This window comes from Vespula pensylvanica, chromosome 16, assembly GCF_014466175.1.
Source record: "Vespula pensylvanica isolate Volc-1 chromosome 16, ASM1446617v1, whole genome shotgun sequence".
Taxonomy (NCBI): Eukaryota; Metazoa; Arthropoda; class Insecta; order Hymenoptera; family Vespidae; genus Vespula; species Vespula pensylvanica.
The window spans coordinates 907,852-926,573 of NC_057700.1; the positions used below are offsets into that span (position 1 = coordinate 907,852).

The 18,722-nt window shown below is 37.1% G+C and overlaps 1 protein-coding gene across 8 annotated transcripts in view; it reads left to right on the forward strand.

Annotated features, from left to right (window-relative positions):
- LOC122634951 (leucine-rich repeat-containing protein 24-like) overlaps positions 1-18,722 on the forward strand; it is a 126,329-nt gene that overhangs the window by 69,407 nt on the left and 38,200 nt on the right. For 6 of the 8 annotated variants that reach the window (XM_043824523.1, XM_043824522.1, XM_043824521.1 and 3 more), the window contains one exon: positions 13,413-13,451. The exons of the other annotated variants lie outside the window; for them this stretch is intronic. The gene's annotated coding sequence lies outside the window, so the exon portion shown is untranslated. The remainder of the gene's footprint in view (positions 1-13,412; positions 13,452-18,722) is intronic. 8 annotated transcript variants of the gene reach the window in all.

Consider the following 18,722-nt stretch of genomic DNA (forward strand, 5'->3'; position numbering starts at 1 on the left):
ATATGTAGAAATAAAAACAGAGAGGCTGCCATTATCGAGTGATTGATGGGCCGTTGGGTGAAGTTACAAAAAAACAAAAAAAAAAACAAAAACAAAAAAGAGGAAAAACGAAAAGGACAAAAAAAAGCATCAGGAGTGCTGCCTGGCAGGCACTCGATGTGTACGCCAGCGGTAACCCACCGTTAAAGTAAATACCTATTGTTGACTCTCGCTGAGGGATCGTTTCGCGGAACATTTTTCAACTCGAATACTTTTTTTCCTCGGTGCGCGTCTTGCGTGCGCGCTCACGCGCTGGTCCTCGATATAAAAGGGTGAAAAGTCATGGAAAGTAACAGAGATAGAGAGAGAGAGAGAGAAAAACAGAGAGAGAGAGAGAGAGAGAGAGAGAGAGAGAGAGAGAGACTAGCTTTGTCGCGTTCGGCTTTGCGAGTTTTTCACCTCGGACTTTTCCTTCCTTTCGTTTATTTCTCTTCTCTTTCCTACTTTTTTTTTCGTATTCTTTTTGTAGAGATTAATTGCGCTTTGTCGAGCGACGAGCGAAAACTTCTCGTTCACGGATTTTCACGTTACGTTATTTTCTCAGCTTAATCATTCGGTCGAACGCAAGAGAAAAGTAACTACGAGCGATCATTCCTTTAAGCCTATTTTTTTTAAGAATATTTCTCAACAGATTCGAAAATTTATATTGCAATAGTATCATTTTAATCGATTAATTAGCGTTGTAATTATCACTCTACAAATAGGTAATTCTCGAATTGTTCGATGATATATCGGACAAATGATCCATTACAAACGCATAAATCTTAATTCTTAATAATATAGATCGTGAAAATTGATATTCGAAGTTGACATGCTGTGGGATTTTATCTTTAAAGAAACTAATAGATTTCATACTACGATCAATTTTCCTCGCTACATCGTTCAAAAGTTTCTCTCTCCAATTCTCATAATGCGAGAAATGACGGATATCCGAGGACGTTTCTCTTTCGACGTCTAACAAGAGATGGGAGAGAGAAAAAGTGACATTTCGTCGATCCGTTCGATCCATCATTTTTCTCTAGCCGCAATTTTTCTTTCGAAAAAATTATTCTCTGTTTTGTAATTCTGGGGATTTGAAAATATTTGAGGAAAGTTTTGACGTCAAATAAATCAAATTGGATGAACGTTTATTTTTCGAGAACTATCTATATCGAGTTTCAAAGCTACATAAACGCGATAAGTCATTGTGCGATAAAAGCTTCTTTACTCGATTCCAATTTTTGTCGCTCAATTCGTTTGCGTGTAAATACAAAGTTCGCGTTTAACGAGCTTAACTCTTAGATTATAGTTTGTAAATTTCGTGGGTTACTTGGGTCGATCGTCTGAAACTTCTTTCGCCGGTCTGGTCGTCGCGATAGAGAGAAAGGGATAGAAAAAGGAAAAGGAAAAAAAAAGGAAGAAGAAAAAGAAAATAGAAAAGACGATAAGGAAGGTTCTAACGAAGTTGCCAGACTTTTTTGACGGCGACGACAAGTAGAAGGACGTGGAAAGTCCTTAAACTGCCAGTCACAGCTTTGGAAGCTCGTTTTATGAAATACCGTTTCGCTTAGCGTAATTAAAATTCGACGTTACGAAATATGAGAGAAGAGAAGAGGTAGAAAGGGATGTATGGTGCACTGTGGATTAAGCCAAGTTGGAACTCTTTCCTTTATCATACCGCCGAGTTTTCTAATCGCTAGACGTCTCTCTTTCATTTTATCCGTTTCCTTTCTACCATTTTCTTCTTCTTTTTCTTCTTCTTCTTTTAACTTTTCTTTCCTTTACATTCACATTTAGTCGTTCGTTCTATTCTACTGGAAAAGAAGCAATAACCTGTTAAAAGAGACAGAGACAGAGAGAGAGAGAGAGAGAGAGAGAAAGAAAGAATACCAGTTCGAGTCATAATTCTTTATGTCCGTCTCTCTCTTTATCTATCCCTTTATATTTTCACTAAAATATCAAGTCCGAGAGCCAAATAAGCTTTCTCAACGCGATCAAATAAAAATGATTAAAAATTATTAATGATATTCTATTTCAGTATAATTTATTAATCGTTGATCTCTTGAAAAAAATTACGTTCTTCTTTTCTTCGTACTTTCATAAGGAGAAAGACGTATGTACGTATCTAAATGTCACTTTGGATTGGCGTCGTATCGAGTTTTGTTGAAAGAATATAAATAAAAGGAAAAAGGACGTAGGGAAGGAGGCAAGGTAGAGGGGATAGGTCAAACTCGAGTCGAGACGGTATTCGTAGATAGATACTCGTCCGAGATAGACGTAAATAAGATTCGCTCCTCTTTCTTGTTTAATATTTCATGCGTTTGCGTAGTCATAACATTTTAATATATATACTATATATACATACATACATACATACATATATACATTTAATATGTATTATATATACACATTACATATACATAATTTGTCTAGATATTATAACTGCGTATTAATCATGTATAGATATCGTTTAAAGGTTTATAGGTTTAACAACATCTACCATAAGCTTACACCGATATATATATATATATATATATATATATATATACTTAGTTTTAAGATCCTAATTCGTCTCGTGATACTCGATATCGTATTTCCCCGTGAAACCTGCTTTTAACAGACTTTCGTAGGACTTCTTTGCGGTTTACTTCTTGTCTGACCTTCGGCACCAGTGGTAATGCTGTATGAGATACACGTTCACCGGGAATACGTTTTCCTTGAGGTAGGTGTTTACATTTATTTTTATTTTTCTTCGTAAACGTCTCGACTGCAAACTCGATAAAGGTGTCCGATGAAGAAACTCTCATAGTATAAAATGTGACGTTAGACACGATGGCCCTCCCAAGGGTTCTCTCTTCATGCTCGAAAATTCGCATATTCGAGAAATCTTATACCTACTCTTACCACCGATGATTCTCTATTCCTTCTGTTATGAAAAATACTCGATGATATTTTATCTCGACGAAATTCGACGAATTTCTTATCTCGAGAAGAGATTCAGTTTTCTAATTTAATTTGAAAGAGATTGGAAATCGTCCTGACCTTTGTGAGATGTAGAAAACAACTGGTTTTTTTTTTGTACTTTAGTTGTTTACAGAGATTTTAAGGAACGTATATCTTTGCTATCGTTTTGTTTATTTTTCAATTCTATTCAATGTTTATATACATAACTTTTATCTATACGTGTACAAGTTTTGATGTCGGAAGATAAGAATAATCGATCTTTTCTCATTTATTTATCAATATCTAATGAATTAAACGCTACGAGAAATGTTTACGCATTAATATCTTTTATTTATAGTAACGTAGTAAAAATCGGTAGTATCTGTCGAAACAAAAACGAAAAGAACAAAATAAAAATAAATAAAAAGAAACAACAACAACAACAAAAAATTGAGGAGGGCATCGTATAACTCGTTACGTCGAGGCGATAGGATTTCACGATTTTCGCGTAATATGAAAAATAAATGGTCTAGCGACTCGTAAATCCACGTTGAATTTTGCTCGCTGCCCGTTGTGATTTACGTTCTTTTTCGAACGCGAAGTCATTCGCGTTTTATGGTAGGATCGCACTATCGCTTATTTACTTTTCCAGACAAGGACAGATAGATGGAGTGATAGAGAGAGGGAGACAGAGAAAGAGAGAGAGAGCGAGAGAAACAGAAAAAAAGAGCGAAGCATATTAAAAAGTATTATTCCATTAAATTCAACAATTTTTTTTGTACGCAAAAAGAAAAAATAAGAACGAATAGTACAGGAAGAGGAAATGTTTCTTTTTTTTCTTTTTTTAAAGTGTTTTGCCATTCGACTGCGAGTAACATTTTCCTTGTCTTTTTCCTTCTTCATCTACGACTTTTCTTGACATTAATTAATAGTTTACTTGAAGAATTAATCACTGTCCGCGGAGAAGTTCGGTCGTTTTTCTTCAACTATACCTATTCTTTCTTTCTTTCTCCAACTCCCTCTCTCTCTTTTCGAATCTCTTTCTCATCTCCAGTTTATTTTTTCCTTCTCTACTTCCTTGTATCAACGACCACTTTTGCGGATTCATCGGTATAATTAATGGCAAGTTAATTCCTTATTCTCTTTACTTTTCTCTTATTCTCTTTTTCTCTGTTTCTCTCTTTCTCTGTCTCTCTATTTATTTCGTTTTTTTTTCTTTTTCCTTTTCTTTCTGTCCCTGGAAATATCTCATTCTTTGCGAAACATTTATAAATATTTGTACGTGACGTTGGGAAAACGTGTTCTTAACAAGAACAGTCCGTGTCTTTTGTATAACATTTTGTTATATACAAGTTGACCCAGTTTAAATTCGCAGATGGATGTATCCCAGGTACGTGAAATTAAAGAAATTTAACATGTAAAAACCAGCAGAAGGTCGGACTCTTTTCCTTGACGCTTCAATGTTTGCCTCTACGATGTCTCTTTTGATTGAATCTTTCTTAATAACATATATACATAAATAAATAAATAAATAAATAAATAAATGAATACATAAAAACTGCATGAACAGATTGATATGCATCGTTATCTTATATACGTATGTTTAATCATTCTATTAATGTTTTCTTATTCTTGTTAATCAAATATATTACTACATACTTGTAACATACAATAAATATTACTGCGAAGTTTAACGAACTAGTCTGTTTATCTTTCTCTCTGTCTTTCTTTATTTTCTTTTTCTTGTTTCTTAAACGGAGACATATTGCGGAAGGACGAAATGGAAGGTCGTATTCATTACTTCTAGCCCGCTTCTTTCTTTTTTTTTTTTCTTCTTCTTCGTTAGCGTCTTCTCTTCGCAAAGACACAAATCTCGACGAGGTAGAACTTCGCCTCTCTCTCTCTCTCTCTCTCTCTCTTTCTCTCTCTCTCTCTCACTCTCTTCAGAACTGTGAGTGCTCGAACGTTGCGGTGTTTTCTCTCTTTCTCTCTCATACATTTCTCTCTCATTCAGTTCTTTTTTTCATCCCCTCCTCACTCTCTCTCTCTCTCTCTCTCTCTCTCTCTTTCTTTCTCTTTTTCTCGTAATTCATGGCGCCTTTTTTAGTTTTCTACAGAATGGCGGAAAAAAAGAAATATCGAGGTCGGCCGCGCGCACCACTTTACCTCTTCGCGAGATGAGTACTGGCATGGTCGATCTCTCTTCTTTTCGTGGTTCACGTAAAAAGCGGCTGCTAGGCAAGGAGAGGTAGAAGGGTAGAGTGGAATAGGGTAGGGTAGGGTAGGGTAAGGTAGGCTCTGCGCTTCGCTTGATAAACCTAAGGAAAAGTATTTGAAGATTCATCGTCGTCGTCGTCGTCGTCGTCGTCGTCGTCGTCGTCGTCGTTGTCATCATCATCACGGCGAATGCCTACAGGGGTCGACTCACTGAATGAGAAAGTTGAAAAATCTTGACCGACAAACGAGAGGAGTTGGAGGAAGAAAAGTAAAGGAGATTGAGAAGAGGCTCGAGCTAACCGTGAAGAACGGAAATCGATGCTTAAATTGAAACGTTCGACCACCTAAAATTTGCACCTTCTCGATTTAATTAGATAACGAATTAATTTCATCGACGAGTTTTTGCGTTGCGACAATTTTCTTGAAACTATTTGCCCGCGCGCACGCGCACGCGCACGCGTACACATACGCAAATAAGGGTAAATAATATTGAGATTTAAATTTGAGATACCGACGAGTTATGAAAATTTTTCACGATATTTTCAAGCATTGATATTAATCCGTGATATTTTATCCATTTGAATTTATTAACTCTGCGCGGTAGCGATTAATTAAAAATTTTCTGTAAAGTTTTAATTATTTTCCGTTGATCGATTTTCCACGGGAATCTTTTTACCTGTTACATAAATTAACGAAGCTGAGTAAGATAAAACAGACTTCATAGATTATCTACGTGTAATTAATCCTTTTTTATCGAGAAATTTCATGATATACCTCTTCTCCGTTAGCGATCAATAAGGACTCATGTCGTCGACAACTCGTCCAATTAAATCGTCGACAATGACGACGCCTTGGGTGGCCTCGTTATCAGGCAAGCTCGAAGGCATGTATCGATCTCGTGGTACAGGTAAAACAGAGACAGAAAGACAGAGAGAGCGAGAGAGAGAGAGAGAGATTATCTTTCTTTTGTTTGTTGAAATAAACAAGTAAAGGAAGAAAAGAAAAAATTAAAGAAAGAAAGCAAGAGAGAAAGAGAATACAGCGTCTTCGTGGCGTTATCGTAAGATGGTTGGAAACGTTCGAAGATGTGATTATCGAGACACTTGTGAGAATTGGCAATGGCTAGAATAGGACGAGTAAGGATAAAGCTATATAATGGAAAGTCGCCGAGGTTCGGAAAAGGAAAAGAAAGAAAGAAGGTACGCGAGGACGACGTAATTATTTTTTCTAAATCCTTTAGCATGGTCGCCGCGATTAAGTTCAGACTGGGAAGAGTTTGGAAAGAGAAAAAGGAAGTGTAAAAAGAGAGAGACAAATATATATATATATAGACAGAGAAGGAAAGATTCGTTGGGGTTAAAACAAAGGAGACTCGTTTTAGATTTTTATTTCTAGGGATTCAGATAGAGAGAGAAAGAAAAAGAGAAAGAACGGCGTTGTTATCAGGTGACACCAGAGACGAAAGGGTGGAGAGGGTTGAGAGAGGATAGAGTAACCGTTTGGATCAGTGGCTGAAGCGTACCGTCAAGAGAGTTTGGGGACATGGTGGAGGATAAAGAGCAGGACAGAGAGAAAGAGAGAGAGAGAGAGAGAGAAAGGTATAGGAGAGACACGAGGGTGACTCTATCGCGAATGCACGCATGAGTTGCTCCCGGTCGGATGCATGTGCAAGCCGGGAAACTTCATTAAAATCTCCCTGAATCCCACAACGCTTTTTTACCGGCGACCACAGCCGTAAATTCGAGCGAGCGTATCTGCTGGGACATTGTTAATTGCGAAAGAAGGATAGGCGTAAGCCGTGAATAGGACGAGGGACGTTTATTGTGATTGGTAGAAGAAGGACGCAATCCTCTCGTTCGGATTCTCGTTAACGAGAAGTCAAAAAGCAAAGTGGAAATTCTCTGTCGAAAGGAAACGTTGCTTTGACCAATCGGATATAAAGTTTCTGGTTGTGCTTGACTCTCAAGTTTTTCATGTTTGGTAAATCGTATGATGATAAAAGTAGAAAAAAAAAGAAAAGTAGAAAAAGAAAAAATACGGTCAAAGTAAGTTCAGAAATCAGAAGAGAAACATTATCTATGGGTTTTTTTCCTCTCTTTCTCTCTCTCTCTCTCTCTCTCTCTCTCTTTCCTCGGTTTTACTTTTTTTTTTCTTTTCTTTTTTCTCTTTCTCTTTTGCTTTTCTTTTAGATATGAGTTCGATAGGGCACACGAGACAGATCCTTAATCCTACTCTGAAAATGCATCAAATGCGCAGGATTAATCTTCGACCTTTCACCACTAGATAGTACGTACGCAACCCCCATGTAACCTTCAGCTTTCCCGATAATTGAATTTTTTATTAATCCTAGAATTCGATTTTACTCTCGTCGATCGGAAACAATCCCCCTTTCGTGCATAGTCCTCGCGCGCTAACCATTTTAATCCGAGCTTTATATAGCTCTATCTCTCTCCCGTTTCACTGATATCGACGACTTATTTCTTTTTTTTTCTTTTTTTACCCTTTTTACTTTTTTTACTCTTTTTACATTCTCTGCCTCCCCTTTTTTTCTCCCTTTTCTTTCGTTGAGCTTCGTGAACGAAATACTGGAAGTAGCAGGGTTTGGAATTCGCGTCTCGTTGCAATGCTGGAATACTACACGTAAATCGTAGTCGAACGAGCATGTTTATTTGGCAGGGGTAGTAACAAAAAGCTGCTTTTTTCAATGGAATGCGGTATGAGAGGGTGGGAGGGAGAAGGAGGAGAGAGGGAGAAGGGAGCCGAGAAAATGAGAGGGAAAGGAGAAAAAAAGCGGTAGAAAGAGGTTGTTTTGGGTGGTGGAGGAGGAGTAGGGAGATAGCGGGAGGTGGGTGGCGGTGTTGGTGGTGTTGGTGTTGGTAATGGTGGTAGTAGTAGTGGTGCTGGTTGAAAATGGTCGAGCTAGGTAGGATGAGTCTATCATCGTCGCACAAACTCGCACGAGTTGCCTTCGAGTTGGATCCATACAAGCGTATCTATCCACGACGAGCTTTATTAGGAGAGACGTTTCGTTCTCTCTCTCTCTCTCTTTCTCTGTCTCTCTCTCTCTCTCTCTCTCTCTCTCTCTCTCTCTGTTTGTCTGTCTGTCTGTCTGTCTCTCTTTTCGCTCTTTTCGTTCTTTTTTTTCCACCTACATATGTTCTTCCATTTCTTTCGTATCCATTTTCTTTTTTCCTTTTTTCTTTTTCTTTTCCTGTTTTGCCCATTAGACTGACTGCACACGAAATCGAAGATAATGTGTCGACACGCTATGAGAAATGAAACATTTTTCTGTTATTAGGATACACGTAAGACAATAGTAAGTAAGAGGAGGAAGGGATTCGTTTGGAAAATATCTTTATTTCTTTTCTTCTTTCTCTCTTTCATTTCTTTTCCCCGTCTCTTTCTCCTTTCTTATTTTTCTTTCTTTTTTTTTTCTTTTCATTGTCGATAAGTCGTCGACAAGGGAACAAGATTGTCTGTGTATAAAAATCTGGAAGGAAACGGGAAAATTGCGTTAATTGGACGTTGTCGAGGAACAATAGAGAGAAAGGGAAATGAGCCGTTTCCATTGGATCGTTTGTTCCTTCTTATAATTAATATTACATCGAAGAAGTCGTGTTGTTAATTTCATCTCTTTCTCTCTGTCTTTGGCTCTGTTTCTGTCTGTCCGTCTCTCTTTCCCTTTTTCTCACCCTCATTCTTTCTCTCTTATTTATTCACTCTTTGAACCGGTATAATACATTAATAAATTTTTAATATCCTCGACAGTCATTATAAGATATTATTTGTTGGGAAAAAAATATACAATACATATTTGCAAAAAAGTAAGTAGGTACAAACGTATGTAAAATATTCATATATAAAGCATAGAGAATACGATGTATATTTCAACCTCGTCTCGTATAATCATCGTAGAAAAAGCAAGAGATCCTTTGAAAAAGATTTTTTTTCAAGCCCACCTCTTGAAGAATACATCGCACACATACACACACGCGCGCGCGCGGAGAAAGGTAGGAAGGAAGAAAATAAATAAAAAAAAAAAAGAAAGAAAAAAGAAAAAGAAAAGGAAATAAAAAAGGAGCATCGTTCACCATTTCGTCGTACTTTCCTGTTAAAATCATCTCGTGGCACGAAAATGGAGAGGAGATTCTCTCGAGTTTCCTCGAAACACAAGCTCTTTTCGCGTATCTTCTTCGCGAATGGAATGTAAAAATGGTGGTAGAAGGGTTGCTCTCGATAAAAGTTTTAGAACGTGACCGCGGGGCACCGAATGAAAAGGGACGAGCGAATGGTACCTACGTATCTATCTAGATGTTATATGTGTACGTAGTACAGAGAAAAAGAGAAAGAAGAAAAAGAAAAAGAAAAAGGAGAAGAAAAAGAAAAAGAACGAATGGTCCAGCGCAGCATCCACACGATGCCTAGACATCGAGCCAGCCGAACGATAAAGCACGGCTAGCGTAAATCATTTGAGTCTGTTCTATCGTTACTCTTGCAGCTTTTCGAAGGACAGGAAACGTATCTAACTCGAGTGGCTTACAGGCGACATGCATTCCCGATTACCCCTGAGGCTAAAAGTTCGTGGCACCGAGGTCGAAGGGACATCAAATTCCATGGGCGATTCATTTTCCTCGTCGCATGCAACACACGCACGCACACACACACACTCTCTCTCTCTCTCTCTCTCTCTCTCTCTCTCTCCTCTCTCTCTCTTTCTCTCTTTCTCTCTTTCCATCTCTTTGTCTCTCTCTTTCTCTCTTTATCTATCTATCTATCCATCTCTCTATCTCTCTCTTCTTCTCTTTCAATATTGCCTTTCATCGGTGTTCAAATCGTGCTAGTATTTTCCATTAAACGGTCCGTTGTTGCGTACGCCCAAACAAAACTATTTTCCATGGGTATTTTCGTAGGACGTTATTAAAACCACCATAATCGTGCGATCCTCGTATCTCCGACGTAGAAGAGGACACTTTGTCGTGCCGACAAAATTATTTCGATGGCACGTCATACGCTACGCTAGTACTACATTGTCTATGTTTGTTACAGATCACTAGTTGGGTATTTCGTGCAACCACTTTGTAATAGATTCATCCTATTTTCCCTATATCGACTATCGTCCTAATAATTTTCGTATTTTGTAAAAAAAGAGGACAGAGAAGTTTTCTTTTTTTTTTGGAAAATACATCGAATTCGATATATGTACGACTCATTTGATGAAAAAGATTCGTTTATTGGATATAAATAACTATTACTCGTTGTATAAATAAAAAAATATTTTTAAAACTAGCTGAACGCGATCGTATGTGTGTGTGTATATATATATATATATATATATATATATATATATATAAATGTAAGTATCAGATTATTTTTAGAACAACAAAAATTAACGGCGACATCGATTTAATATGTGTACTCATGTACATAAATTAGAATTACAGTAGAAAGATTTGTCTGACGCGAACGTATGTATATAGCGGATTATTATGCTCGAATTGGAAATGCACAACAAAGATGCACAACAAGCCGTGACAAACGAGCTCTCCTACTCACTTTTCTCTTGTTTCTCGCGTTTTCTTTTTCTTTTAGTCTCTCGACATGAAGAGCGAGAAAGATGGATAGCTGAAAGGATGAAAGAGAGAGAGAAAAGTAAAAAAAAAGAAAAGAAAAAGGAGAAATAGAAAAGGAGATGTTCCAGAAGTGTAAACGAATCGTGACAGTGCATTACGCACGTTCTTTTCTTTCTTTCTTTCGTTTTTTCATTCTCTATTCCTCCTTCTTTTTCTTTTTTCCAATATTTTACGAATCGGGATAAAAAATTTCAATCGAATATTCGCTTTGATGATTGGAACATTTGACCGATTTATAACGGAGATCCGTTTGCTTGTCGGATAACCGCACGTCGAAAATTTATTTACGAACGAGCACGAGCCACGTTCGTAGGTAGGTAGGTATTAAATTTGAAAATCGAAAGTTCATGGAAAATATTTGAGGTCTCTGCTTCCAGCTGGCTCGATGAATATTTTCTATTGTTTGAAATCAGCGATCGTTTTAATTTCTCCTCTCTACGATCGGGTGAATATTTTATCGAAGAGAAATAGGACGAGGTAAAACGACATTTTTTTGTTCCTTTCTCACGGAGCCCATATGTAAATGCTAAGACATTAATAAAAAGAGAAAGAAAAAAAGAATCAATTTTATATTATTATTTTAGACGAAAATGAAGGAGTAACGATCTCTTAAGAATTCATCGCTCAATCGTGAATGAATTTATCGAGATAATAAAGAAAAAAAAAAGAAAAAAGAAAGAAAGAAAATACAAGCGAACGAATAAAAAAAATATGACGACAAAGGTAGCTCGTTGTAAGCTCATCGATCATCGAAACACACGTCGATACTATTCGAGAATGATGTTGAAAAAGTTCAATGTACGTAGCTTTCAATACATATCGAAAAATATCGACTCGTGGAATTTGCAGTTGCATTCGGGATAGGAAAGAATTTCTCTTGAGATTTCACAAGAGCTTACTAAAGAGAGACATGTACAGACATATATCTACTTATATATATATATATATATATATATATATATATATATATTTCGAAATACTTTTATTATAATCTACTATTTCTTTATATCCTTATAATACACAAACTACATTTCAATTATTCAATATTTGACTGCTTTCAAGATCCTCGTAAAATTGTTAAAAATCACAAAAATCAATCACATTGATATGTTCCTCGACGAGAACCCATTCTTCAACAGGAAGAAAAGGTAAAAAACAAGAGCAACGACAGCAACAGGACAGCTTCCATATTAGTGTAGTAGTAGTAGTAGTAGTAGAGTAGTAGTAGTAGTGTACTAGTAGTAAGAGAGAGCTCACGACTTGAATACGAGCCATTGGTTCGCATCGTGACGGTCGCTGTAAAGCACGTTGTGTGTTCTCGGCCGCATCGACCTTTTGTTTTTCACACATTAGCCAACGCGTTCTTCTCCTAAACATACACATCGACCTATCCAAGTACACGTAGAAAGAGAGTTAGCTTAGTAGCTATCCAGTCTGCTAGCTAGGAAAATGGTAGCACAGCATGTCGCCCTAGAATAATCGGAGGAGCAGTAAAAGAGAGCTTTCTATTATGGTTAACCGTACCTTCAGAATCCAAGCCATTGAATATAAGCTCATCCTCGTCTTTCTCAATACGTATACGTGAAAGGACGAAGCATCCTGTTCGATCAAAGAGGGTGACGCATTTTTCGCCTCTTTTATTTCTGTTGACTCTCTCTTTCTCTCTTTCTCTTTTTCTTTCTCTTTTTCTCGTTCGTCTTTTATCGGGACGTAGAGGCGAATAAATGAATAGTAATTTTTTTTCTTTTTCTTTTCCTTTTTTTTTCGCGCAATTGTATAGGACAGAATGTATTAAGAAAGTTATTTAATTAATCAGCAAGCAGCTTTTTTCCCTTGAAATGGAAAACGTTTTATTTATTTATATAATGCTTATATGTAATACTTGTTTACTACGAAGTTCCATAGATACTTGCAGCAGTTGATTAAAATGAAACACCCTATATAGGAGAAAAGAAATAACGTAATGGAAAGACTTTCGAGTAATTGTTCGAACTCGATACGAATCTGCTTCGTTCTCTTTTGTATTTTTACAATCAAAGAAACAGAGGAAGAGCATGCGATAAACATCGAAATGGAACGAAGCTTCTCATTTTTTAAATGTTCTTTAATGATGGAACTTTTAATTGTTGTTATAATGAATGGATGGAATATAGAATTTTGAATGTAGCTTTCATCCAGATCGTTCGAATTTATGATAAAAATGATACCGACTAAGTCGTTAGCTTACAAAAGTTTCGTTTGGGTTATCGATTCGTCGTTAGTATCGATAGGGAACGTAAAAGTTTAGCAGGCTGTTGGACTCCTCTTTGTCCTGGTAGAATGAATGAATATGTGGATGTAACTGCGCGTGCGTGTTATAAATATTAAAACTCTCGACATTCAAATTATTCGACACGTTACGTGTGTCCTCGGAGAATATGCGTTAACATAGTATTCATGACGCTTCAAATGAAATGCTTAATATCGGCTTTAATAATTTTTGTTTATAAGAATGAACAATTGTCTGATACTAATTAGACACAAACGTTATACCGTTAATATATTGATATAAATGAGAGATAAATATGATTAATAATAAATATCTCTTTTAATTTTTCATTGCAGATTACTCTGGAGAAGATTGGATGAAACGATTCGACGAAGGTAAAATTTATTAAAATTGTTATCAGTCTTTCGTAATTACATTTATCAGAGTAGAGTCGTTATCGTAGCGTAAAGAGCCGAGAGTTTTTCACGAACGTACAATGGACAATTAGCCGAGTGGATTTAACGTGTAAACCTGCATACGTAGAGCTTGACCTGATATTTTCGAATTTCGTGTAACAACAAAATCATCCCACATTCGAATAGTTTCAATTAGTGTTAATTAGCGTATTATCCAAAGTTACGAGTGATCATATATTTTCATTGTGTTGCGAAAATATTTTTACGTAGCTCGATAACTTAATATTTAATATTTCAAGTATCGAGAATTTTTAATACGATTTCTCTGTCAATTTTTTTTTGTCGTTTAGTAAACAAACGATAAGCGGATAAACATTGTGATGGATTACACGAATTTGATCGGTGTTATTTCAAACGAGGTATCGATGAAGTCCATTTATTTTTACACACAGAACTGCGTATTTTTATTGGGGTGACATACTTGACGTGAAGACGAGTTCAACGACCTACCGATAAAGTTCGAGCAAAACAAATGATCGTTTAATTTGGAGCTTTTTTTCGTAGAGAAGACGTTGTTAGAAACGAGATGAGGGCATGTTGGCTGAATTTGACAAATGATGTCGGATTATCGATATTTTTTTCATTAGAAACGTCAATTCGATCTGGTTGTTGTTTTGAAAGGGCCGAAAATGCGTGAAATTTCTGTGATATCTGATAACTAGCTTTTCGCGAACATATAATCCACGGTTTTGCGATCATGCGACGAAATTAGGTGAATTATCGTCGGAAATGTACGTCTATCTCTTTCTCTCTCTATCTCTCTGTGTGTATGCACGTATATAAGCGTCACACTTGAGTAAGCGTGTGCTCGGTTAGACGTAGCAGGCGTTTGAAGGCTTGTACGGTGCAATACGAACAGAAGTTTGTTGGATTCGGGTGGTTTGACGGTAGGACGAGAGCTTTGGGCTTGCGATAGAAACGTGTATATATGTATATGCGAGAAGAGAAAGCAGGACGGAAGGAGAGAGAGGGAGAGAGGGAGAGAGAGAGAGTGTCTGAGGCAATCCTTTACGACCCTGCTCGTTGTCAGAGTAAACGCAAATGCATTTTGCAGCCACGTACGTGGTCGTCGTCGTAGTCGTCGTAGTCGTCGTTGTCGTCGTCAACGACGAGAAAGAGGACGGAAACGACGAGTACGTTGCGTTCTCCACGAATTCAGACACTCTTGAAAAATCGTAGAAAAACTCTGTCGAGTGCGAGACGAGAGAAAAGTAGAAAACTTTGTCAGCACTCGGTGAGAGGCCAAGAGAACGCGGGATAAAAGAAAAATAAAAAAAATAATATCCCTATACCATTCGATTCTACCAAAGTTTCAAGACAATTTTTGTCTCGTTTCGCTGCAAGCAACATCATTGTCTTTTCCTTTTTCTACTTCGTCGAACGCCGTGAAACGCTTGTTTAGATTCAATCTCGGATCAGGCATCGTTTTACCCAGGATCTTTCATGACACGTCGTTGGAAAGCTGAAAACTTTCTCGTCGAGCTTACGTTCTCGAGTATCTTCCTAGCTCGTATGGTTATCTTACGTTCTTAGAATTTTTATTACATAATTTTCTTTTGGTCCTTTTCTTTCCTTTTATTTCTTATTCGCACCCTGCTATAAAAGAAATCGATCGATTTGTTCATCGAGTTTTGTCATCGTTATCGCCGCAACTTTTTCCTGTTCAAATTGAAAGATTGTTGTTTGTTTATATTAAAAAAAAAAAAAAAAAAAACAGAAAAAAACAAAAGGAGTAAAATTACTCGTTCGATTTTGTAATCGACGATCAAAATAATATAGCCTTTCGATCGTTCTCTCTCTAATCAAAATTTCTTTTACAATAATATTTATATTCGGATTTGCGTTAGAAAAAATTCGATATGTCGGTTATAATATGAAAAGAGAATGGTTAAGAGTATTGCAAGTTCGAGAAATCGAGTCGTTATTCGTAAAATACTATTGCTTCGTTAACGAGATTCCTTCTTCTCGCTTCGCGATTGTTTCCTACGGCGTAGCTTTATATAAATCACGAGAACTCTTTAAATCGTTTCTGTTTTCTACTAATAGTTTCGAGCGATCCCTTCGTTTTCTTCCATTAAGCATTTCCTCGACGGAGGGTGGAAAATTGGAGCGACGATAATTAAAGAAGTTTTATCCGAGTCCAATAGGATCTTGTGTAAGTAATCTTTCCGGGTCTTTCGTCGACTCACTTCGTTTTTATTTCAAAAAAAAAAAAAAAAAAAAAGTAAAACGAGAAAGTAACTATTCCGACTTGATAAATATTACTATATTACAAAATAAATCCTTACATATTTTATATAACCAAGGAGTAGCAGATTCTCTTCGCTTATTCGAATCGATATACGAGATGTAAATCTGAAATTAAGATTTAAGATATTTATTTTCATATCTGGATATATTTATCTCGAACGAATCGAATAATAGAGAGAATGGGGTGCGAAAAAAAATCTTAATTACTAAAGGTAAGATTTATCTTGAGAGCTTAGAGAAATCTCTCGAGGGAATCGATAATCTGGTATCGACATAAAAAGAAGCACGATAGCTTATTCCGTAGGATTATCTTTCGTGATTCCTCTCGAAGAGCATCTATCTCTGGGATCGAATATCTTTTTCATTTCTATCTCTCGTTTAAAAAGGTCTTCGATGTTGACTCGTTCCGTACTCGACGTCATCGCCGTGATAATTAGCAAAGTTTAATCGTTAGCCATAATTAAAGGTCCCTGAATTCCCAAAGGTGTTAGCGTAGTCGAGTGGCAGACGGTCAAATAAAAGGAGCAAAAAATGGACGCTGTTTCATCCAAATTAAAGCGAAGAGGAAGCTTCCTGGAATGAAGATGGAACCGGAGGAACGAGAGAAGGTAGAAGAGACTTGTAACCCGAGGACGGGCATGTACGAGCTGACGCGTACATTTAAAGTTACATATATAACACATACAGAGATAAGGAATGTTTGTGCTTGTATGAGTAAGAGAGAGAGATAGAGAGAAAGAGAGTGACCAAGCTCGTCGCACGACACGAGAGATAGCATTATCAGAATTTCGTTCAGGGTAAACTCCACTAATTTTAACTAACGTTGGAAATATCGCGAAACTTTTGAGCAGCGAACCCACCGGCAAACAATTTATCTCGGCGTCTCTCTATCCGAAGGAGCTCGAGTGGATAGGAAATGGAGAAAGAGATCGAAAACGAGACTCTCGTCTTTCTCTTTTCGTCTCTCTCTCTCTCTCTCTCTCTTTCTCTCTCTCTCTCTCTCTCTTTCTCTTTCACACCCACAGTCAGGAACACTCGTATAACGGGGCGCACATAGATACACACGTACATGCACACGCATAGTCTAGCTTTCCCTTCGACTTCGTTCTCTTACTTATCCACTCGCTTTGCGCGGTCTGATAGGAGACTTTAGTACCATCTAAAGTACAGTATAACCCAGGGAATTATAGTACTGCTCCCGTGCCTGCAGTCTACTTCGTGGTAGCAACTTAATAAGCCGATAGGATAGGATCGCAGTGAGAGTGGTCGACCTCCGTCGCGTCGAGCCGCTCAACATCGAGCGACATCGACGTCCGAGTTAATCGTCCGGTAATTAGGGTATTACTTTACCACGCTTCCCCCGACATTCTTATTACATCACCCTTTGAACTTTTCAACGGCAAACTCTCTAGACTGTTGGTGTAAGATCACGAAGATCATTTACTTATCATCTTTCATAGATGACCTCTTAATGGGTTCAATATTATAATTAAAAAACGCGATGTTCAGTCTTTATATTAATTGACGTAAAAGATCGGACTATAGTTATTTGTAAGAGGTAGAAAAAAAAAAAAGAATTATGACGCGGCATAAATATACGTTTTTATTGCAGGGAATTTCAATAAATTATATGCGCGTCTATAAATCATATGTATATATGATCAATGAATATATTCCATGTAATCAAACGAGTACGTAATAACTTGAGATTAACGAATTACACGAACAAAGTACTTTCACGTTTATCCGCAAAAAAGGATGTACAAAAATTTGTAATTATTACGCGTTTTTATACATTTTACTAATGAATATCTCTTGATTTAAACGTAAATTCAGATATCGTATATTTTAGAGTTAATCGATACGCTATCATCAACGCGGTTAAAATTATAGGTAGACACGTGCGTGAGTACTCGAGTTAACAATTATAGATCGGCATTACGATAATGAGTCTGGCGAATAAGAATAAGAGAGAAGGTGTGCATGTCGTTGACTATAATCACTGAGCAGATATAGCTTACTATAAGAAAGTGAATTCCACAACGATACGGCGTCTTACTATTGAGCTTTTAAATGGAATTTATCGTGAGCGTGACTATAAGCAGATGCGGTTTATATGCCGAGTACAGATAAGTCTAACGCGAACTCGCTATGACGCTCGTTCTTACGTTATCTTTACATTAGGGAGTCTCGACTATACCTCAGAGAGTCGACAAGAAAAGAGAGAAAGAAGGAAGAGAGAGAGAGAGAGAGAGAGAGAGAGAGAGAGAGATAGAGAAACGAATCTCTATTTCTTCCGAGTCGACGCGTTCGTGAAAACATCCTCGTACGCTTTAACGCTTTGACAACGACGTAAGACAGTAATTTATAATCCTGTGAAACGAGCGTTTTCCAAGAAAAGCTGTGCTGCTTATCTACGGAACGCACGGGAATAAGAGAAAGAGAGAGAAAGAGAGAGGGAGAGATAGAGAGGGAGGGGGGGAGAGAGATAGATAGATAGAGAAAGAGAAAGAGATAGGAGAGAAAAATGTTCTGGGAAAAGAGAGAGAAATTTAAAGAGAGGAAGAGAAAGAGAGAGACAGACATTTCAGTAATAGAAAGAAAAAGAAAGAAAGCTTTTGGAAGGAGCTTTTTAATGGCCAATATATCTCGTTACTTTTATCGCATTCGATGAACAACTACCTACGTTCTATTCTCTTTTAACTTTTTATTCTTTCCTCTTATCTTCACTTGCATAATAGATACGTAATCATTCGCAGTCATTGATACGTGTACAAATGCTTACGCAGTTATGTATAGTATGTATATATGTATGTATGTATGTATGTATGTATTTATGCGTACAGATGTATTATTCTCTGTTTTTTGTGACACAACTAACATCAAAGAAATATTCTCGAGGATGTTGATTCTGTTTAAAATTTTATTTTCCAACCTCGT